At 50.1% G+C, this 24336-nt stretch overlaps 1 protein-coding gene across 2 annotated transcripts in view; it reads right to left on the reverse strand.

Annotated features, from left to right (window-relative positions):
- Positions 1 to 24336, reverse strand: part of ADAP1 (ArfGAP with dual PH domains 1) — a 52337-nt gene that overhangs the window by 24587 nt on the left and 3414 nt on the right. Inside the window, exon 1 of one of the 2 annotated variants that reach the window (XM_055339783.1) lies at positions 10532 to 10636. The exons of the other annotated variant lie outside the window; for it this stretch is intronic. The gene's annotated coding sequence lies outside the window, so the exon portion shown is untranslated. Of the gene's footprint in view, positions 1 to 10531; positions 10637 to 24336 lie in introns of those variants that run through there. 2 annotated transcript variants of the gene reach the window in all.

The raw sequence follows: 24336 nt of genomic DNA on the forward strand, positions 1-24336 counted from the left end.
TCCCATGTGAGGTCCCTCCCACCTGCCACAGGTGAGCAGCCCCATCCCCGATGTCCTAGCTGCTCCACGGACACCCAAGTGGACAACGCATGGCCATGGGAGATGTGCTGGACGATGGCACTCGATCATGACAGGGCCACGTGCCCACGCACTCGGACACACCTTGATGTCTCACCCTCAAAGTGCAACGGGAACACGTGTGTGCATGAGTGGACGCAGCAACGCGCAGGGTGCTGATGGCTGCTTGACCTAACTGGGCAAGCAGGTCCAGGTATAAGTCGGCCCACTTTTCATTTGCAATTCATTTGCAAAAGCCGGCCCATTTGCAATTTTTCGTATTGATCCACGGCAACCGAGCACAGTGGAACGTGACACGATATACTGGGCCCTGGAAGCGGCTCCGGGACTGTCTGCGTTCTGCACGCCCCATCCTAGTAACTGAGTGAGAGCCAGAGGCCGAAGGAGGGAGGCTCAGAGCGAGTGCTCAGAAGGGACGATGGTCTCTGAAGCACCTTCCCCTTGTAAGTAAAGCTTCTCCTGCATCAGGCTGGTTTAAGTCAGATGCCAGGAGGCCAGAGCCTCTCCTCAGATACCAAAGGCCTCATCACAGGCCCAAGCTCTGTGCTAGAAGTGTTTGCAGGGCGTGTGCAGATGTGAGTTGGCAGGTGTGGGTGTGCACATGTGTGAGTGAGCAGGTGTGGGTGTGCACACATGAGTGTGAATGGGCAGGTGTGGGTGTGGGGGCCGGTGCACCAGGCCCCTCTGGTTCCTGGACCAAGGACCCAGCAGCCCTGGCCCTGGGGGTGGCTGGCCCCTGCCCCAGACTCACAGTGGCCCGAGGGCACCCACCCTGCCTTGGTCCCCAGCTTCCCTCCCTGCCTGCATGGGGAGACAAGGGCCGGCTTGTTGCGGGAACTGAGAGGGACACAGGGAGTGGTGGGCTGAGCAATTGAGCACAGGGGTTCTGGTGATGACAGGCCCCACTCACAGCATCCCTGTCGCTGTCCCCGAGGCGCCCGTGGGGCGTGTGACCTGCTCTAGGGTCTAGAGAGGAAGTGGAGATGAGGGAGGCAGGTCACTTCTAAGTGGCACCCAGAATAGAGAAGTTTCGGGAGAAAAACAGCTACATCATCCTGAGGGACCCGTGCCCAGCCCCACAGGCAGACTGTCCATGGGGGCTGGGGATCCTCTGAGCTCTCACTTCCAACCTCCCCTTGATGGGTGTTTATGGGATGGGGGTGCCTGGTGCAGGATGGGCCTCCTGCTGAGCCTGGGGTGCTAGGCGATGGGGCAGTGACCCCAGGCACAGACGCAGGCTCCTGGTGGGGAACCTGAGAGCACCAGGGGTCCCAGCCCTCTGCCCCCTCCCTGTACTAGGGTTAGCAGACATCACTGCTCCCCACAGGGTCAGCGAGGGATGTGGCCCAGAGAGCCTGAGGCCTCGGAGCTGTGGTTCTGGGGGGTCCTTAGCCCCACTCTGAGGAGCTATGAGCAGAGGGGCAGACAGACCACCGGCCCACCCACCCATCCTCCTGGACATCCCCTGTGTCCATCCTGGCTCCCCGTGTTCCCCCCATGGCCCCAGAAGCCAGAGCATCCTAGCAGCTTTTGCTCTGGAACCCTCCAGGGACTTCTCACCACCTCTCCTAGCTCCTCCTGGGCTGCTCTAGCCCCCCACGTTTGGCGTCCCCTTTCTCCACTCATCTGGGTGCAGAGGTCACCCTCACAGGCTCCCTGGCCGCCAGCTGGGGGCCCCCTCAGTGTCCATCTCGGTTCCTCACCCCCTCTGCTGTCCTGGCATTCAGTTTCTTTGCCTGTTTACCGAGCACTGTTTGTCTCGGACCTAGAATATAAATGGGTCAGGGCTTGACGTGCTCTGGGCCCCCTCTTAGCAGCCGGGTCTGTACCCACATCAGGGCCCCAGATGTCTGCACGGCCCCCACAGCCACATCCCCGAGCTCCCTTCCACTGGCCCAGGGAGGTGCCTTGGCAGCAGGGCTTGACTGCAGCCAGAAGTCAGGCCTCCAACATACTGGGGTCTACAGAGCAGGCAGGATGGGCCTGCAGGGAACCCCACAGAGTGGGCAGCTGGGGAACCAGCTCCGTGCCTCCCCGGGGGCCGGAGGGGGCGATCAGAGAGCCACAGACCCCTTGCAGCCCAAGCGCTCTTGGCAGCACACAGACTGATCATGGGGACGCAGGGAACAGCAGAGCCCGTGGCTTTGCATGAACCAACCTGTGTCCTCTACTCTCGGAATACACTCTCCCTGCATTTTGGTACCCCTCTCTAGAAACTGCCTGGCTGCTGCCCGGGGGGCACACCGAGGCCCCTGGTACCATCCCCCCGCCAGGCCTCCGCCCCACACCCCCACTCTCCTGTGGCCCCAGCCCACCCTCGGTGTCCCTCCTGGATGCCCGGGCACACCCACCGTCCTAGGGACCCAGGAGCTGCTCCCTCTGTGAAAATGCTGCCCCACCAGAAAATGAGCGACTCCTCTGGTCCAAGAGAATGTGAGCAGGGAAGACCCACGTGGGCCACAGACACAGCCGCCAGCTGGGCCGGGGCTGCACCCCTGCCACCGTCCTCTGGTGCTGCCGCCTGCGAGGAGGCCCCCCCCCCCAGCAGGGAGGAGCTGGCAGGAGTGGGCAGACATGGACTGTGGCCCAAGCTGCAGATTTCTGTAGGAAATTGCATCAGGGCAGGGCAGCAGGCTTTCTCCCAAAGCCAGACTGGGGAGCTGTGGCTCACTCACCCATTCACACTCACCAGAGAAGCACCCGGGCCCCTGTCCACCTGAGTGGCCACACTCCTGCTCACCAGGGAGGACCCCGTAGCCCCATCAGACGTGCTCTAGAGCTGAGCAGACCCGCACCCGAGCCTGGGGGGCTGGGTCCCACTCCCTCCCCACCCTTCCTAGCTGTACGCCCCAAAGAAAATCACTTCACTGCTCTGTTTCTCCTCTGTAAAGTGAACAGAATACCATCAAGGACCCTGAAGCCACTAACAGCAGGGGGGACAGCTTGGCACACAGGGTGCTCAGGTAATGGCAGTCATCACACAGTGGCTGTGTGGCTCTGCTGACACAGCCCAGGCCACACGCCTTCCCAGGCACCCTCACGCACTCACGTCCCCGTTCGGATGCTAATTTCCTTAGCCCCTCTGAGCACAGGTCTGTGGCGGAGACCATGACCTGCCTCTTCTCCTCCCCGGGGTCACATGGCACAACACTTCTCAGCCACCTGGAAGCTCGGTGCGGCCGTGATTCTGGGCTATGGGACGTGATCAGAGGGACCCACGTCCCGCCAGGCCGGCTGACGGCCACCACCCACCCATGGTGCTTCTGGTCTGCATCCTTGACCAAGGGGGTGGGGGTGGGGCAACTCTGGTGAGGGTGGAGGGGTGGAGGCCCCTGAGTCACTGTCTGGAGCAGAGAGGTCCCAGAGAGCTGGGACAGGTACCTGTGTACAGCACTGTGTTGTGAGCCAGTAACAAGCCCGGCCTCTGAGATGCGGAGCTGTTTGTTGCAGCTGCTGGGCTTCCTGACTCAGTCTGTCTCCTCATTCATTGTGGGCTTCCCAAGGACAGAACCCAGCCAAAACCAGAGGTCAGGTTCTGTGATGAATTAATGACCCAACAGCCCTCTGTCTGCAGAACCCCTACTTCCCAAGAGGGCACCAAGGCTTTCCCCCGACTCTACTAATGAACATTTGCTGAGGGCTACGCCGTGCAGGGAGGGCTGGTGGGGCAGGAGAGGGTGACACACAGTCTACAATGAAAGGCTATCCCAGGGCAACAGGTGGAGAGCACCAAACCGAGGTGCAGAAAGGGGACAGTCCCAATCTACCCCCGGCTTCTTTCTTCCCCAGAGACCTCCACCAAAGCTGCTTAGTCCACCACTGTGTAGAGTGCCTGGCAGGCACATGGTCTGGGGCAAACAGCACCCCTTCCAGGCTCGCCGCCTCCTCTGTAAGATGGGACAGTAACCATCACTTGCAAAATAAGCCCAACTGGGACAGTCACTAGCGTGCAGAAGAGACCTCACTTTTTACCACTTGGTAATATCTGCTCTGACTGTGGACCGCTGGCCCAGGGCTGTCTCCTCACAGCCTTCCCTGACATGTGAGGAAATTCTGAGGTTGGCTAAACAAAGACCCCCAAACGCTCCTGCTCAGCCATCCTCCATCCTCATACACAGACTCTGGGACAAGGCTGTCTCTGTCCTGGCCTAGAATACCTGTTTAAAGAACACCTCAGCGGGGATTGGCAAACTGTGGCCCTTGGGCCTGTTTTTGTAAATAAAGTTTTATTGGCACACAGCCACACCCCTCATTTACACTTTGTGGCTGCTTCTGCAATACAGCGGCAAAGTCAAGTGGTTGTGACAAGGAGGTGTGGCCAACAGAACCTGAAATATTTACTATCTGGTCCTTCAAGAAAACATTCGCCAGGCCCTGCATTAGAGGGAAAAGAGTGAGACAGACGTGAGATCAAGGAAGGCATGTGATCAGAAGGCATAGCATACTGCCACCACTAATAATCAAATGACAACAAGGCTCCTAGTTTGAAGGAGAGGTTACGAACTTGTCTGCCATCCTGCGGCCGGGACAAGGACCTACTGTTGTACAACTTAAAGCTGTTTGGCCCCAGCCTGCCCATCCAGCGTGTGGGAGTGTGGGAGGTATGCGCGCGCGCACACACACACACACACACACACACACACACACACATGCCCTCAAACAGAACACAAGCAGCTGCTTCCATGGAGGGCTCTAGGAAGTCTGAACTTAAGAAATGGAGACACTAACCCCTTCACATAAGGGTAAGGACAAGGCACCAGGCTGGCTCAATCATGACAGCAACTGACTTGATCTGAGTCATGAATTCGACCCCACATTGGGTGTAGAGAGTACTTATAAAAAAAAAAAATGCCAGCTAAATCAGGTGTGTCAGAGACTAGAGCAACACAGTTATCACTTGAGGAATAGAAAGTTTGTACCTTTTTTAAAAAAAGATTTTATTTATTCATGAGAGAGAGACACAGAGAGGCAGAGACACAGGCAGAGGGAGAAGCAGGCTCCATGCAGGGGGCCCGACGTAGGACTCGATCCCGGGTCTCCAGGATCAGGCCCTGGGCCGAAGGTGGCACTGAACCGCTGAGCCACTGGGGCTGCCCAGTTTGTACCCTTTTAAAAAAGCTTTGGTGATGGCACCCTGTTACTCATTCACTGGAATGGCTGAAAAGCAAAAGACCAACATTACCAAGTGATGACGATACAGAGCAACTGGTAATTTCATACACCACTGGCAGGAGCATAAGTTGGTTCAACTCACTTTGGAAAACAGTTGCTCACATAATTAACCATCTTTTTCCTGTATACCAGCAATTCTACTCCTCAGTATTTACCAAAGGGGAGTGAAAACACATCCACAAAAAGATGCACATACCCAATAACATTACAAAGAAGACAAAACCATGACCACCAGTGATTTACACCAGGAATGCAAAACTGGCCTAACATTTGAAAATCAATGTAATTCACCATATTTACAGATTAAAAATGAAAAAACATATAACTGTCGCTAGATTCAGAAGAAGCACATGATAAAATGTAGCATCCTGGTAAAAAAACTAGGACGTCTGGGTGGCTCAATGGTTGAGCATCTCCCTTCAGCTCAGGGTGTGATTTTGGGGTCCTGGAATTGAGTTCTGCATCGGGCTCCCCACATGGAGCCTGCTTCTCCATCTGCCTATGTCTCTGCCTCTCTCTCTGTGTCTCTCATGAATAAATAAAATAAAATAAAATAAAAAAGAAAACTAGGAATAGAGGGGTGCTTTGCTAACTCGATATACAGCATCATGAAATATCTATAGCTAACATCATACCTAATGGAGAAAGACTGAATGCTTTTCCCTAGAATCAGGACCAAGACAGGGATGTCTGTTCTAATCACTTCTATTCAAAACAGAGTTGGAGATTCTAGTTTGTGCAATAAGGCAATAAAAGAAATAAGCTTCCAGATTGGAAAGGGAAAAATAAAACCTCTTTTATTCATACACAACATGATTATCAACATAGAAAAGTTGATGGATTCTAGAAAAACACTTCTAGAATAAATAAGGCTGCAGGATATAAGATAAATATACAAACATTAATTGTATTTGTATATATCAGCAAAAAGCAGTTGGAAATTGAACATTTAAAAATGTCATTTCCATCCTGGAGATTGTTGCACAACAATGCGACTGTTTTAAATGTCACTGAACTATACTTGAAAGAGGGTAAAATAGTGAATTATATGTTATATAGATTTTACTACAATGAAAAGTTAAAAACACCATTTATAATTGCATAAAAAAATGAAATACGCAGTGGTAAATATGACAAACGATAATGCAAAGTAGTGCACTGAACACTACAAAATACCGCTGAGACAGATGCATTACAGACCATGCGACTATGAAGTGAAAGATACCACTTTCAGGTTGGAAGACTCGATATCGTGAAGATGTAAATTCTCTCCAAATTTATCTATAGACTCAATGTCATCCCAATCAGAACTCCAGGAGGATTTTTAAATGTAAATTAAATGAGTTCTAAAATTCAGATGCAAATTCAGGGGACCTAGAACAACTTTGGAAAAGGACAAAAATGGAGCACTAATACTTCTGGGTTTTAGAATTTATTGTAAAGTTACAGTTATCGAGACAGCACAGTATTGGCGTAAAAACAAAGAGAAGATCACTGGCACAGAATAGAGCCCAGAAATATTTCCACACGTGTTATTGATGAAGGTGGAAAGGTGTCTTAGCAGAGAAAGAATAATCTTTCAGCACATGGTGCCAGAACAGTCGGACATCACCTGCAAAAATACTAAACTCGGGGCAGCCCCGGCGGCTCAGTGGTTTAGCGCCGGCTTCAGCCCAGGGTGTGATCCTGGAGACCCGGGATCGAGTCCCACATCAGGCTCCCGGCATGGAGCCTGCTTCTCCCTCTGCCTGTGTCTCTGCCTCTCTCTGTGTGTCTCTCATGAATAAATAAATAAAATCTTAATAAAAATAAAATAAAGCAGCACTGCCTCATCTCCAACAAATAATCTCTGAAGCTTACAGGAATGTGAGAAGTCCACACACTGTCCTAAAACTCATCATTTAAAAAAAAAAATACTAAACTCTGCCCATGCCTCCTACCACCTACAACAAAGTCATTCAAAATGCATCATCACGCTAAATGTAAAACCCAAAACTATAAAACTTCCAAAAGAAAACAAGAGAAGTCTTTGTGAGAGTGCATGAGGCAAAGCCTTTTTGGTCACAGAAAACTAAAAAAAATTAAGTTAGCGTCATCAGAATTTTTTAAAAGGTCTGCTCTTTGAAGGATGCTGGTTGAGGCAAGTTACAGCGGGAGAAATTTTGCAAATCGTGTCTCTGATACAGGATGTGTGTCCAAAATGCACAAAGGACCGCTGAGAGTAACAAGAACACTAACAACTCAGTGACATGAAGAGGCCGACGGGAATCCGAAGCACATCAGTGGGGGCCTGGCTCCCGGCACTCCTACGGGGGTGCATCTTACTGTGTGTAAATCATACCTCAATAAAAATGAATAAAAATTCAGTGGCTGTTTCTATGGCCCCAGCCCTATCCCAGAGCCCAGAGAAGCAGAAAAACCAGGGCCTCTCACCCTGCTGGTCCTGCTGGGCGGGGTGGACAGGGACCTGCTTCCTCTAGGACATGCGTGCTCCCTCCTCCAGGAGCTATGTCCAGCTGGCTCCTGGGGGCCATGCAGGCCAGTCCACGGGCCTGGCCTTAGAGAAAGAAGGAGGAGCATCCTGGGCATCCCTCAGAGGCCCCCTGGTCACCCTGCCTGCCTCATCACACGCCCTGGGGCTGAGGTCTCAGCACGTTACCTCACCTGGTCCCACAGCTCCATCTGAGGCTGATGCTATGATTAGGCCAATTCTACAGAATAAGACACATAAGGTCCAGCAGGGGTCAGACACTTGCCTTAGGTCGCACAATGGCAGACTGGCCCGGAACTGAACTACTGTCCTCCACAGGTCCAACAGAGGCAGGGGAGAGAGAAAAGGGGTCCGGTGGAGGCGGGTCACAGGTGAGACCAACTGCTCACGGTGGTCATTGGTTCCCACCTGCTGACAGGCACCCCAGTGCCCTTTGAAGCCCATTAGTAGGCTGAGTTCACATTCAGGTTCTGAGGCTTCCAGGAGAGGAAGAGGAGGGGGAGCCCTCACCCCGTCACAGGGAAGAATCCTGCACTGTGCCAAGGCAAGGGCCCTGGGACAGGTGCGTGGTGCCGGGGAAGCGCCAGCCGGAGGTGGGCTGAGCTGGACCCAGGGGGAAGGCAAGAAGCCGAAGCGTGGGGCACACGCAGAGGCCTGCTGTGTCTGGATCAAGCCAGTGGGACGCTTGGACCTGAGGTGCAAAGTGTGGTTCCCCCAAATCTCAGGCTGATGATTTCCACAGGGTTGTCTGGGTGCCACCTGCCTAGCAAAGATCTGGCTCCAATGTCACCTTTCTGTGGCCAGACAGGACTGTCACTGAGTGCCACCCAGAGGCCGGCCTGCCTACCCGAAGCACCTGCACACGGTAGCTCACGGCAGCTCCAGCAAGTGTGCCACCCACCGATGGGTCGAGTGCCTGTGATCCTAAAGATGGAGGCGTGGGGCCTCCCCCTGGGATCAGCTGGCTGGGGACACGGTCTGGCTTCTCAGGACTCAGCGACCCTGGAGGGTCCCCCCATGCCTGAAATGCTGGCGTTGAGCCTGGGGTGGCTGTTCAATCAAGAGCCCAGATTTTAAAGGATCTTGCCTCTGGAAGTAGAGTTCTTGAGGGGACTGACTGAACAACAGTTGATGACTTCCAGCCTCCAGGAGAGGGAGCCCCTGCACCCCCCCACCCCCCCAACCTCCTGCAAGTGCCCGAGGGTGGAGCACCAGCAAGCTGGTCCCCCACTGGCCCTCATGGGTTGCTCCAGGAGCCCCAGTACTCCTGCAGGAATTCCTGCTGAAATGTGCCTGCTCTTCACCCCTCCCTCCTCCCTCCAAGAGATCTCTGTAGATCTCTTGGGCAGATCTCCACAGGAGGGCCACCCTGACCCTACATATGCACATGCGGTGGGAAGCTACGAAGAGCTGGACAAAGGCTGACAGGAGGTCCCCAGGGGAGACGTCACCCCAGCATTAGGGGGCCAGATGGGACTCGGGGCTCCTTCTCAGGCTGCTGGAGCACAGCGGGGTCTACCCACACCCCCATATCAGAGCCAGGAGAGAGGCACCCAGCGTAAGCAGTCTACATGTTCACAAAAGCCTCATGCTCCTGACCCCGGAGCCCCTCAGGTGGGAGGGTAGCGAGTGGGGAACCCCAGCACCAGGACCCCCTGACCCCAGGCCCTGCTCTGGCTGCACCCCTTCCACATGGAGCAAGGAGCACAGCAGCAGCAGCAGCCAGCCAGCCAGCCAGCCGTCCTCTCTCCGGGCACCAGGGACTCTGAGACTCCTTGCCCAGTAGCCTGGAGTGGGCCTCCAGGGCCCGTGTCCCCCAGCACAGACCACGAGGTGCTCTGTGCAGCCCTGCACCCCGGGGCATGTGCTGGTCTGGGGGAGCAGATGGAGGCCCTGCGCCTAGAAGAGAGGGCCGTAGAGAGCGGCCAGGCCTGAGTGAGGAGCTCCACTCCTGCCCCAACCCACATCAGCACCGGCACACCTCCAGTGCCAGCCTCCAGGTGCCAGCGGCGCCCTCTGTGCACAGACTCTGCCCCAGGCTGCCAGCTCTCTCACGGCTCCTGCCAGCACCCCCACCCCACCTCTTAGGGTTGTCCCTGCCCTCTGTTTGCCCCTGCTCTGCCCTGCCTTCTCCCAGGGAGCCTGCAGGTGACTCAGCCCCTCACCATTTCCTGGAGCAGAAATGAGGCATCTGTCCAGGTGAGACAGGGGGCAGGGCGCGGCAGGACGGGGCAGGTGGCGTCACCCCCAACCAAAGTCCAGCAGGAGAGGAGAGCACCGCCTATGCAGGGAACCAGAACCAGGGGTCTTGGCAGAGGCCTGCAGCCGGCTCCGGAGAACCTGTCCCTTGCACACTGAGGCCCAGGAGTGAGGAGGGCATGGGTGGGGGCGGGGGGCTGCCAGCACCCCCACAGCCCCCTGCTGCCGGAACCCTCCCAACTCGCTCTGCTCTGTCTGCTTGCCTGGTCCTGTCTCCCTGCCCCCAGAGCAGCTCCGGGGCGGTGGGCACGTTTGCCTCTGCATGCCGAGTGGATTCCCCGAAGTGGTGGCCAGCTACAGAGCAGGCAGTGAGTGAGCTCCTGAAGGCGTGGGGCGCGAATCTTCCCCTCTCTCCCCTTCAGTGGGGGACCCAGCCGTCCCTTCAGACCCTCCCCTCCTGCCTGGCCCAGGGGTCTCCTTCTGGCACATTCCCTTCCCACCCTGGGACCACCCCCTTCAGCACCTGTGCTGCCCGATTTCAGAGTCCTTCTCCTGACCCCACGTGTACACCCTTGCATCCCCGCCACTCACCAGCCCCCGGGGGCAGACTCCGCTGGCCGGCGAGGTGCTCCACCGTCCTGGGCTGGGCAGCATGCGGCCTGCCTGCCCACCGCCAGGCTCTGGAGACCTCCCTTGCATCTCATCTCGTCTCCTGGTTGTGAAAACTGTACTTGGGAGCCAAGTGGACGTGGTGGTTACACAACACTGGAATGTTCTAAATGTCACTGAACTGTTCACTTTTATTTATTTATTTATTGAAGATTTTATTTATTCATTCCTGAGAAACACAGAACAGAGAGGCAGAGACACAGGCAGAGGGAGAAGCAGGCTCCATGCAGGGGGCCCGATGCAGGACTCAATCCCGGGACTCCAGGATCACGCCCTGGGCCGAAGTCAGGCACTTAACTGCTGAGCCACCCAGGGATCCCATTGAACTGTTTGCTTTTAGTGGTCAATTTTATGTTATGTGAATTTCACCTCAGTGAAGAAAAAAACAGAAAAAGAAAACTGTGTACATTGCCAGTTTGTACATTGGCTTCCTGGTGTCTACCTCCAGCCTCTTTCTCTAGAATGTTCCCCAGCCCCAAGCTTGAGTGCCCACTCAGAGTCATGGCGATTTCTCAATCGTCACCCCTCATGCCAGTTCCTGGTCTCCACCCTTCTTCCCACAGCCTCAGCTCAAAACCAGTGTCCTCATCTCTCCCGGTCCTGCAACCCATACCTCATGTGCCAGCATGTCCTGTTCCCCAAAGTTCAAAATATATCCATGATTTGACCACTTCCCACCACACAACTGCCAGCGTCCTAGAGCGCACCACTGTCACCTCTTGTTTGGACAACTCCAAAGCCCTCTAATGGTCTCCTGGCATCCACCTCACCTGTCAGCCCAGGACCCTCCATTACAGCGGGCAACAAGCCCTGCATGTGCCATGGCGGCGTGAGACTGTCCCCTACTCTCTGCTCCGGACACACTCGCCTCCTTGCTTCTCCTCTGACCACATGAAGCACACAGCTCACAGTGACAGGGGCCATTGTGCCTGCTACACCCACCCCTCTTCTGGGTGCTCCGAGGGTTAATTCTGGATAACCCCAGAACCAGCACCCCATCTTCTTACTCACCTGTCTCCATGTCCTGTTATGGTGACCGCCTCATGCTCAGGGAACCCCAGACCTTACCATACCCCAGGACCACACCCTAACCGTGGTCACTGCCAGTGATGCCACACTCACCACCTCAATACCAGCGCCCACCCACTGCCTGCCCTGATGCTGGGGGCCACCAATCCATCTCCTGTGCCTTTCCACGTTGCCTGTATCTTCACTGCCTGCCCCGTCACACCGTGTAGAGCCCATCCCTCCATTAAAGCCTGTGCCTGAGGAGCTAAATGTTCTAGAGAAGACACAGGATCATCTAGAAGGAACATGAGTTAATTTGGGATCAGGGGAAGGTCTGGATGGTAAGCTGAGTTAACTGTGGTCAACATCAGCTCCTGGCACAGGAGCAACTGCCCTTCTGGACCTCTGGCCCTGGGCAGGCACTTCTGCAGTGTTCTTGGAGCAACTGCACATAGTGCGCAAGAGCGAGGGTGGGCAACAAGGACCCTGACCTCCAGATACGGGGTCTGTACTCTGCTCATTTTTTAAAAAAGATTTTATTTATTTATTCATGAGAGATACAGAGAGAGAGGCAGAGACAGGGGCAGAGGGAGAAATAGGCTCCCCGTGGGTAGCCCGATGTGGGACTCAATCCTAGATCCCCAGGATCACACCCTGAGCTGAAGGCAGACTCTCAACCACTGAGCCACTCAGGCATCCTTGTACTCTGTTCATCGATGGCTCCTCTGAAGCAGGAGGTGGGCAGCCACTCCCTCCAACTCAAGTGCCTTCCAAGGATTTAAAGGCCTAAGGCTCCCACCCTGGGAAGCCAGACAGTAAAGCCTGGGACTTTCAAAACAGCTGCATGTACAGGAAAAATTTACAAGTGGCCACAAATGACCCCAGAAAAGTTTAGAAAAGACCTGAGAAGGGATGCCCGGGCAGCTCAGTTGGTTGAGTGTCCAACTCTTGATTTTGGCTCAGGGTATGGGATTGAGCCCCATACTGGGCTCCACACTTGGTGCAGAGCCTGCTTCAAATTCTCTGTCTCCCTCTGCCCCTCCTGCTCATGTACTCTTGCTCTAAAATAAATAAATAAAATCATTTTTAAAAAAGAAAAAAAACACCCAAGAAGACATTAAGTTTACACCTCAGGGGGCTCCTGGGTGGCTCAGTCGGTTAAGCTCAGGTCATGATTCTGGAGTCCTGGGATCGAGCCCCACATTGGGCTCCCTGCTCAGTGGGGAGTCTGCTTCTCCCTCTGCCTCTGCCCCTCACCTGCTCCCATTTATGCTCTCTCTTGCACTCTCTCAATTACATAAAATCTTTAAAAAAAAATTTTACACCTCAGACTGATCCTTGGCAGAGAGCCTACAACAATCAAAACAAAACAAAAATAATAAACAAAAACAACGACTAAGCCCAGCAAGCCCCAAGAAGAGGGGAGAATCTGATTTCCAAGTTCCCACATTACTAGTTTCAAATGTCCAACCAAAACAATCATGATGCACACAGAGAAACAGAAAAGCATGACCCACTCAAAGGAACAGATGAACAGAATCTGTCCCTGACAAGGATTTAGTAGCAGATATATTACACAGATGACAGAAAAAAATTTTAAATGTGCTTGAAGAACAAATGGCATATGTGAAGAAAGTCAAGAAAACAATGTACAGACAAAGGGAAATAGGAATAAAGACAGAAAATCTACAAAGAAACTAGAAAGAAACTTCTGGAGGTAAAAACACAGTAACTGGAATAGAAATTCACCAGAGGGATGCAAAGGCAGATCTGGGCGGCCAGGAGGACAGGACAGTGGAAGTTATGGAAGCCAAGGAACAGACAGAGAAGAAGATGGAAGAAAAGTGAACAGAATCTAAGGGACCGAGGGTTGTACGTGGGAGACACAGAAGGAGAGAAAGGAGCAGGGAGATCTGAAGAAATCACGGGGTGAGGAGACATGAGTGCAAACATCCATGAGGCTCCATGAACTCCCAAGAGGCCACACTGAGACACACTACAGTACAACATCCAAAACCCAGACCCAAGGATCTGAAGGCAGCAGGAGGAAAGCCATGCGTCACTTACAAGATACCTTCAAATAGATGAAAGGGTTTCTCATCAGAAACTTCAGAGGCAGAAAACAGTGGCTAATATGTGCAAAGTGCTCAGAGAAAAAACAAAAACAAAAACAAAAACCAACCGTCAACCAGGACTCCTATTTCTGGCAAAACAGTCCTTCAAAGGTGAGGGAGAAAGCAAGATGTTCCCAGATAAACAGAAGTCCAGGGAGTTTGCGACCAGAGCTGTAGCACCACAAAGCCATACAGAGAAAGGAAGATCTCAGGAAACGTAAATACACAGCAACTAAAAGCTATTGTTATTAGAATAATAGTTGGAAGGCATTAGATGGCATTAAAACAGCAGTTTTCTACATGATTTAAGAGACTAATTCATTTGATGAAAAATATTAATGTAAAACTTAGTATGACTATAACTTTCGTATTTAACTCCAAATCTTGTTTTCTACATAATTTAAGAGGCTGATGCATTTAAAATAATTATCTATGGGGGCACATGGCTGGCTCAGTTGGAGAGGCATGTGACCCTTGATTTTGGTTGGGTAGAGAGATTATTTTTTTTAAAATGAATGAATGAATGATTATTTATGCCTTGGGGCACAGTGTAAAGATGTAATACTTTGACATTGACAACCAAAAAGGTGTTGTACACACAGCTGTGAAGGAGAAGGTTTCTGTGTGTTACTCAAGGTAAACTATAAAATTGATTTAGAAAGTTATAAATTTAGTATTCTAAATGTAATCCCCATGGCAACCACAAAGAAAAGAGCTATAGAATATACACAAAAGGAATTAGGAGGGAATTTAAACATTTCACTAAAAAACTAAACACAGAAGGAGACAGGAACGCAGGAAACAAGGGAGAAAAAAGCCGTAGGCCACACACAACACAAAACGCACAGGACAGGAGGAAGCCCCTCCTCACCAGCGTTCCCTTTAAAGGTAAACGAAAGAGCCTCTCCAGTCAACACAGAGAACGGCAGGCAGGATGGATAAAAACACGTGCTGCGACCACTGGCTGTCTAGAGAGACTCAGCTGAGATCTAAAGACACAGCAGGTTGAGAGTCAACGATGGGAACACACGTTACGTGCAGACAGTCCCCAGGAGACAGCTGGTTCCACCAACATCACACAAACAGACTAAGTCAGGAAAAGGTCACAAGGGACGAGGAGGGACAGTACATGTGAGTAAAATCCTCAATACAGCAGGAAGATCTAACAATTACAAGCATTTACGCACCTGAGCACAGACCATTAAAACATAAGAAGCAAAACCCACAGAACTGAAGGGACTAGCCAGCCTAGAATAACAGCTGGAGACAGTGATGCTGCACTCAGAGTGATGCAAGAAACACGGACAGGAGTAAGGACACGGAGGACTTGCCCCAGCAACCAACCCTGTCCAACCAGACGGTCCACCCAATTAGGATGGCACACGCGTTCCCCCCGGTGCCCACTGGACGTTGTACTGTCGTATGGGATCGACCACACGTGAGGCCTCAGGTAAGTCTTCATAGATTTTAAAAGGTAGGCTACATACAAAATATCCTCTCTGGCCACAACAGGATGGAGTTAGAAGTCAACACACACAAAAAAACAAACATTCACAACATCACGGAAATTTAACACACTTTTAAACACGCAGTGGAAACCAAAGAGGAAATCACCAGGGAAATTAGAAATGAAATGAAATTCGATGAAGGAAAACAGAACGCCACGCCAGAACACGGGGTGTAGCCACGGTGCTGCTAACAGGGAAATCTGTAACTCTACGTGCTGGCGTTAAAATCCAGAAGGAAAGGATGTCAAACCAACAACCTATCTACAACTGAAGGAGCTAGACGAGAAACTGAACAAACTAAACCCAAAGCTGGCAGAAGGGAAGAAGTCATAAACACTGGAGCAGAGATCAATGAAATAAAGAAAAGAGAACCACGAGAGAAAATAAATGAAACCAGAAGTCAGTTCTTCAAAAAGATTGATGGATCGGCAGTCCTCGAGCTGGATGGACTATGAAATAGACTCAAGTCACTAGAATCAGACACAAAGTCGGGGACGCCACTCCCAGAACTAAAAAGGTCTAGGAGAGGGTTCAGTGAACAGCTGTATGCCAACAACGGGGTGACCTAGATGAAGTGGGCAAATTCCCGGAAAGAGAAAACCCACCGAGACTAAATCACGAAGACGTGGACCATCTGAAGAGGCCTATGACCGAGGAAGGAGATGGGATCAGACATCGGAAATTCCCAACCAAGAAAAGCCCTGGCCCTGATGGCTTTACTGGTGAATTCTACTCCACATTTAATAACCAACACCAATCCCCTCCAAGCTTTGCAAGAGAACTGAGGAGGAGGGAGGGCCTCCCAACTCTTTCTGTGTGGTGTTCTGTATTTCACCCAGCATAACCTGGATACCAAAGCCAGACAGAAATACAAGACAGCCACAGACCAGTATCCCTTGTGAACACAGACACAAAAATCCTCAAGAAACAGAGAAAATGGGGCACCTGGGTGGCTCAGTTGGCTGAGCATCCAGGTCATGACCCCAGGGTCCTGAGATTGAGCCCCGCATCAGGCTCCTTGCTCAGCAGGAAGCTTGCTTCTCTTCTCCTGCTCCCCCTACTTGTGCTCTCTTTCTTTCTGGCAAATAAATAAATAAATAAAATCTTTAAAAAAAAAGAAATAAGAAACAGAGAAAATCATTCCCTTGATAAGACATGTCTATTGGCCAGGTAGGAAGGATGTTTCCATATTGATAGGATAGGAACATGGAAACATCCTTCCTACCTGGCCAATAGACATGTCTTATCAAGGGAATGATTCTCTCTGTTACTATGCCTCTATACTAGTAGGTTGGTTCAGTAATAAATATGAGACCTTTCAGCTGAGCTGCTGTTGTGCCCTGATTTGTGAAGTACTGAATTCCCCCTCCTGTCAGATCTCATGTAGCACCGTCTGATAGAACTTTCTGCAGTGATTGAAATGGCCCTTGACAATGAAGTATTTAAAGTGTGGCTAGGGGACACCTGTGTAGCTCTGTCTGCTAAGCGTCTGCCTTTGGCTCAGGTCTTGACAGGGAGTCAACATGTCTCCCCCTCTCTGCTCTTCCCCCTGCTCATGTGCTTTCTCTCAAATAAAATCTTTAAAAATAAATCCTCAAGAAAATACTAGCACACAGAGTTCAGCAGCATATTAAGGAACATACACCATAACAAAGTGTGATTTATCCCTGAAATGCAAGGGATGTTCAACATGGGAATGGATGAGTGTAATATATCACAGCAGAATGAAGGAAGAACAAACCACGTGATCATCTCAGTTGATGCATAACACATATTTGACAAAATTCATTTGGAATATCTGGGAACCCAAGTAGCTAAAGAATTCTAAGATGTGGACCATCTGAAGGGGCCTATGAACGAGGAAGGAGATGGGATCAGGTGTTGGAAATTCCCAACCAAGAAAAGCCCTGGCCCTGATGGCTTTACTGGTGAATTCTACTCCACATTTAATAACCAACACCAATCCTCTTCAAGCTTTGCAAGAGAACTGAGGAGGAGGGAGCACCTCCCAACTCATCCTATGGGGCCAGCATAACCCCAAAGATACTACGAGAAAACCACAGACCAGCATCCCCTGTGAACACGGATGCCAACACCTTCACCAGGCAACTGGAGAACAGGGCTCGGCAGCATGTGAAGGACGATGCACCACAACAAGGGGCTTCATCTGTGGAGTGCACAGAGGGCTCCCTGTGAACACCTGCCAGAGTGACGCACCATGTCAGCAGAACCAGGGGAAGCCCGCATGATCGTCTATCTCAGCTGATGCAGGAAGAGCACTTGACTACACCCAACGCTCCCATAAAAGCACTCAACAAACCAGGAACAGGAGGAACCGCCTCCACACAGTCACTGCCGTCTCTGAAAACCTTACGGCAAATGTAATCCTCAGTGGTGAGTAGGAACAAGGGGACGGTGCCTCCTCTCACCACCTCCAGCGCACCCAGTACTGGAAACTGTGGCCAAAGCAATCAGGCATGAGAACGAAGGAAGAGGCATCTACAGTGGAAAGGAAGAAGTAAAATGATCTGTTTGCATATTAGATGGTCTCATAAGCAGAAAACCCTAAAGACTCCATGAAAGAGCTGTTAGAATAAGTGAATTGATCCAACCAGGGGCTGCAGTAAGTTTCATTTTTATACATAATGAGCAATCTGAAAGTAAATTGCAAGAACAAATCAATTTACAATAGCATCCATCAAAAACAATAAAATATTTAAGAAATAACTAACTAGGTTAAAAAAAACTTGGTGAAAACTATAAAATGTCGTGGACAGAAATTAAGACATAAATATATGGAAACATATCCCACGTTATGGGTTGGAAGACTTGATACTGTCAACATGTCAATATTACTCAAAGTCAATCTACAGACTCAATGCAATCTCTATCAAAATACCAATGACATATTTTGCAGAATGAAAAGCCCATCCTAAAATTCACATAGAATCTCAAGGGCCCCTGAAGAGTCAAAATAATCTCAAAAAAGAACAACATAGCTGGAGGACTCACATCTCGTGATTCAACATTGAATACAAAGCTGCGGTCATCCAAACAGTGAGGTACTGATATAAACAGACATTTAGACCAGGAACAGAATAGAGTGCCAGGAAATAAACCTTTGCACATATGCTCAGATGATTTTGACAAGAGTGCTAAGACCATTCAGTGAGGAAAAGATAGGTTTTTCAACAAATGATCCTGGGAAGATAGGACACCCACATGTAAAAGAATGAAATTGGACCCTCACCCAACGGCATACACAAAAATTTACTCAAAATGGACCAAGGACCTAAACCTAAGACCACAGGTCACACATTGGGTCACAAAACAAGTCTTAATAAATTTAAGATTGAAATCATATGAAGTCTCTTCTGACCACAATGGCATGAAACTAGAAATCCATTACAAGAAAACTGGAAAATTCACACATGTGTGAAGATTCAACAACATGCTACTGCATAAGCAGTGGGCCAAGGGAGAAATGAAAAAAATAACTGAGGCAAATGAAAATAGAATGCAACACATGGAAACTCAGAGAGTCTAGCAATAACCGTTGTGAGGTGGGAGTCCACAGTGGTAAGCACCTGCCTGGAGAAATGAGAAAGGTCTGTGATAAACAACCTCACCCTGCACCTCAAGGAACTAAGAGAGGAACAGATGAAGCCCCGGGTGCCCAGGGGGCACAGTTAGCTAAGCATCTGGCTCTTGCTTTGTTTTGGGCTCAGGCCATGATCTCAGGATCGTAAGATCCAGCCCCAAGTCGGGCTCCATGCTCACCGGGGAGTCTGCTTGAGACTCTCTCTGTCTCTCTCTCTCTATCCCTCTCTCCCTCTGCTCCCCCCACTTGCATGCATTCTCTCAAAAAAAGAGAGTGGGGGGGGACAAAAAGATAATAGAAAGATCAATGAAATGAAGAGCTGTTTTTTGGAAAAGACAAAACTGACAAACCTTTAGCTACACTTGTCAAGAAAAAGAGAGAGAGGACTCAAAGTCAGGAATGAAAGAGGAGACATACAAGTGATACCATGGAAACACTGAAGATCCTAAGATAGTATTAGGAATAATTACATTCCACAAATTGAACAAGAAGCTAATAAATCCCTAGGAACATACAAGACTGAATCACAAAAAAGTAGAAAATTTGAACACATGGATTAGCAAGGAGATTGAATCCATAATCAACAACCTTTCAACAAACCTCCAGAACCAGATGGCTCCACTGGTGAATACTACCAGCATTTAGAGGAAGAATTAGCACCAATTAATACCAAAAAAATAGAAGATGAAGGAACACTTCAACTCCTCTTATGAGGCTAGCACTACCATGATGGTAAAATCAGACAAGGACACCACAACCACAGGCCTACAGAACACAGATGCAGAAGTCCTCAATGACGTATTCACAAGTGAATTCAACAATATGTTAAGAGGATCATACACCCTGATTGAGTGGGATTTACTCCAGGGATGCAAGTTTGGGTCCAGAAATCAATTCTGGCAGTCTCTCCTTTGCTCTCCTGCCCGCTGCTCCCTTGCAGTGTGGTCAATAAACTTCTATGTCCTTGGGGGGCAGAGGGAATCAATTTGACTTCTGTAAATCAATGTTAGTGTGATACACTCCACTAACAAAATGAAAGATAAAAATCACATGATTTCAATAGATGCAGAAAAAGCATTTGCCAAATTCAACATCCATTTATGAGACACATTCCCAACAAAGTGGGTACAGAAGGAACACACCTCAACACAATAAAAGCTGCACGAGACAAGCCCACAGTTCACATCATACTCAACAGTGAGAAGCTGAGAGCTTTTCCTCTAAGGTCAGGAACAAGACAAGGATGTCCTCTCTCTCTCCACCCATCTGGTCCTGGTAGTCCTGGCTAGAGCAATGATGTAGGAAAAAAACATAAAAGGTGTCTCAACCAAAAGGGAAGTAGTAGAACTGTCACCATTTGCAGATAATACATTATGTGTAGGAAAACCCTGAAGACTCTCCACACACATTACACAGACACAGACACACACACAGGCAACTAGAACCGATAAATGAATTTGGTGAAGTTACATGACACAAAGTCAAAGTGCGGAAGGCAGTTCTGTTTCTCCACACAAATAACAAACCATGAGAAAGAACAATTAGGAAAACAATCCCACCAACAGGTGCATCAAAAATAATAAAAAAGTTAATCCAAGGGTTGAAGACCTATATGTTGAACATTGTAAAACTTTAAGAAATTGACGACAAATAAATGGAAAGACAGTCCATGCTCGTGGCTGGAAGAATTAATACTGTTCAAATAGCCATACTACCCAAAACAATCCACAATTCGATGCAATCCCTATCAAAATTCCAATGGCATTTTCCACAGAAATAGATCAAACAATCCTAAAATTTGTATAAAATCACAAAAGACCCCAAGCAACTTTGAGAAGGGAAACAAAGTTGGTGGCTTCAAACTTCCCAATTTCAAACTATATTACAAAACTATAGTAATCAAAATACTATGGGACTGGCATAAAAACAGACGCATAGGTCAGCGGAATGCAGTAGAGAGCCCAGGAATAAACCCACCTATACATAGCCAATTAATCTATGATAAAAGAGCCAAGAATAGACAATGGGAACAGGACAGTCAACTCAATAAATGGTGCTGGGAAAACAGGACAGCCTCGTGCAAAAAAAAGAAACTGGGCTTCCTCACACTGTACGCAAAAATCAACTCAAAATGGATTAAAGGCTTGAGTCTATGACCTGAAACCATAAATCTCCTAGAAGAACATGCAGGCAGTAAGCTTCTTGATGAGGATCTTGGTGAGGATTCTTTGATTTGACATGAAAAGCAAAGGCAACAAAAGCAAAAATAAACCCATGGGACCACATCCAACTGGAAAGCTTCTGCACCGGGACATCATCAAGAAAAAGAAAAGGCAGCCTGTGGAAGGGGAGAAGATATTTACAAATCATATGTCTGGGAGGGGGCTAATATCCAAAATATATAAAGAACTCACATGACTCAGTAGCAACACAAAACAACAAAAACGCCAAACAATCCAATTAAACACTAGGCAGAGGCTCTAAGAAGACATTTTCCCAAAGGAGACACACAGGTGGCCAGGAGGTCCATGAGAAGGTGCACATCAGGACCTCACACCTGTCAGAATGGCCACTGTCTAAACAACAAGAAGGAACACCTATTGGCAAGGATGAGCAGAAACGGGAACCCTGGTGTGCCGCTGGTAGGATGCAAATTGGGGCAGCCACTGCGGAGCACGGTATGGAGGTTCCTCAAAAAAATCAAAAACAGAACTACGGTAAGACCCAGCAACTCCACTTCTTTGTATTTGCCTAAAAGAAACAAAGATACTAACTGGAAAAGATGTCTACACACCCATGTTCTGTTTTTTTTTTAAACGATTTTTTTTAAAGATTTTATTTATTTATTCATAGAGACACACACACAGAGAGAGAGAGGCAGAGACACAGGCAGAGGGAGAAGCAGGCTCCATGCAGGGAACCCGATGTGGGATTCGATCCCGGGTCTCCAGGATCACACCCCAGGCTGCAGGCGGCGCTAAACCCTGCGCCACCGGGGCTGCCCCACACCCATGTTCACTTCGGCATCATTCACTGGAGAAGACATGGAAGCAGCCTGGTGTCCACAGATGGACGAGCGGACACAGAAGATGCTGTGTTTACATACACATTGGAACACTGTTCCGCCATAAAAAAGAGGAAAACCTTGTCATTTGTGACAATATGCATGGACTTTGAGGGCATTGTGCTAAGTGAAATCAGTCAGAAAGAAAAAGATAAATACCATAAGTGGAATCCAAGAAAAAAAAACCCCTGAACTCCCATACACAGGGAACAGGCTGGTGGCTGCTATTGGGTTGGGTGACGGGGTGATGGAGGTCAGGGGTGCAAACTTGCAGCTCTAAGATAAATCGGTTCGGGACGTAACCTACAGCAGGGTGACCACAGTTAATAACACTGTGTTGTATATTTGAAAGTTGCTAAGAGAGTAGATGTTAGAATTTCTCAACACAAGAAAAAAGTTGTAACTCTGTGTGGAGACCAATTGTTCATGAGTCTCACTGTGATCACAACACACACAGATACTGGATCATTTCGTTGTGCACCTGACACAGATATAATGCTCTATGTGAACTGCACCTCCATTTTAAAAAGGAAGGAAATTTTGCAACATGACACCACATGGATGGAGCCTGAGGGAAGTCAGCTGGACACAAGATGAGTGACGGAGGACCCCACTTCTACGAGGGACCCAGTGGCAGACCCACAGGGAGGAGCTGGGGGTGGAGGCCAGCAGTGTTTAGTGGGGACAGAGTTCTAGTCAGAACAGATGGAAAGTTCTGGAGACAGCTGGTGGTGATGGCTGCACAGGAATGGGAAGGCATTTAATGCCCCTGAACTGGACACACACAAATGGTCAAGACTGTGAGTTTTATGTTATGTGTATTTTAATACAATAAAAAGAAGGGGAGAGATCCGGTGTCAGCCACCGCCCTGGACCTGGCAGAGACACAGACAGCAGCAGAGAGCGGGGCAGATGACAAAGCCCAGCCCCTGCCCCCCCGGCCACCCTGAGCCCTGACAGCCTCCTTGCAGCCAGCTCACAGGTGTGGGGAATACGGGCAGAGGTCACCCACCTACTGGCAGGCACCTGGCCCAGAGCAGCGGTGACTCAACAGCTGGAGTCCAAAGCTGGCCACGGCAAGGAGGGTGGGGCCAGTCCACCCCACCCCCACCCCATCCCCCACCTTAGAGGAGAGGCATCTGGAACTCAGGCCCAGCTTACACACCCTGCCAACCCAGCAGCTCCAAGTCCACTCTGGGGCCATCTCAGCCTACTGGGTCTCCCCCAGCATGGCAAACACGGGCGGCTGTGCCTCCCCTGCAGGGGAGGAGGTGAGGGCAGCCACTCCCCAGGCCCCTATACATGGAGTGGGCAGGATGGGCAGGCATGAGGGTCCTCCTGGCTTGTGGCCGAGTGCAGAGCCACTTAAGGAACACAGCCTGAAGGTTCCCCAACCTGTCAAACATAGAATCACCTGGTGACCCAGCGGTCCTGCTCCCGAGTCTACCCCAAAGACTCAAGAGACTTGCACACCTGTGTTCACGCAGCCAAGAGGTGGAAGCAACCCAGGTGTCCACGGATGGATGAGGACAAAGTGGTGGTGCAGCCACATCACAGGAATGGTAAGAAAGCATGAAGCACGGACATGCAGTCCAACAGGGGTGGACAAGCACAGACAGCATGCTGATGGGAGTAAGCCAGAAACAAGATGAACACTGCAGGGCCCCACTCGAGCCAGGTCTTGGAGCCGCCAGCCACACACACACACACACACACACACAAACACACACACAGAAGACGGCAGCGCTGGGGCTGGGGGAGCACGTGGGGGTCCGCAGTCCAGATTTACAGGAGGATTAGAGCAGTAGGGACGGTGTACAACAGTGTGAATGTACTTAATGCCACTGCACACTTAAGACGGTGCCCGGTGCCACAGTCAGTTTGAGCATCTGACTCTTGGTGGGTTGTTGTTTTTTTTTTAAGATTAATTAATTAATTTATCCATGAGACACAGAGAGAAAGAGGCAGAGACACAGGCAGAGGGAGAAGCAGGCTCCATGCAGGGAGCCCGATGTGGGATTCGATCCCGGGTCCCCAGGATCATGCTCTGGGCTGAAGGTAGGCACCAAACTGCTGAGCCACCAGGGTGTCCCTGACTCTTGGTTTTGTTTGACTCAGGTCACCATCTGCCGGTGAGGGGATCAAGCCCCTCCCAGGGCTCCCTGCTCAGCAGGAGTCTCTGCTCCCCTTCCCTCTCTCCCTCTGCTTGTGTACACACGCACTATCTCAAATAAATAATCGTTAAAAAAAAAAAGATGGTTAAAATGGTAACTTTTATGCATATTTTGCCACAATAAAAATTTCGTTGAGGCGCCTGGGTGGTTCAGTTGGTGAAGCATCTACCTTCCGCTCAGGTCGTGATCCCAGGGCCCTGCATTGGGCTCCCTGCTCAGCGGAGAGTCTACTTCTCCCTCTGCCTCTGCTTGTGCCCA

This window comes from Nyctereutes procyonoides, unplaced genomic scaffold (assembly GCF_905146905.1).
Source record: "Nyctereutes procyonoides isolate TBG_1078 unplaced genomic scaffold, NYPRO_anot_genome, whole genome shotgun sequence".
Taxonomy (NCBI): domain Eukaryota; kingdom Metazoa; phylum Chordata; class Mammalia; order Carnivora; family Canidae; genus Nyctereutes; species Nyctereutes procyonoides.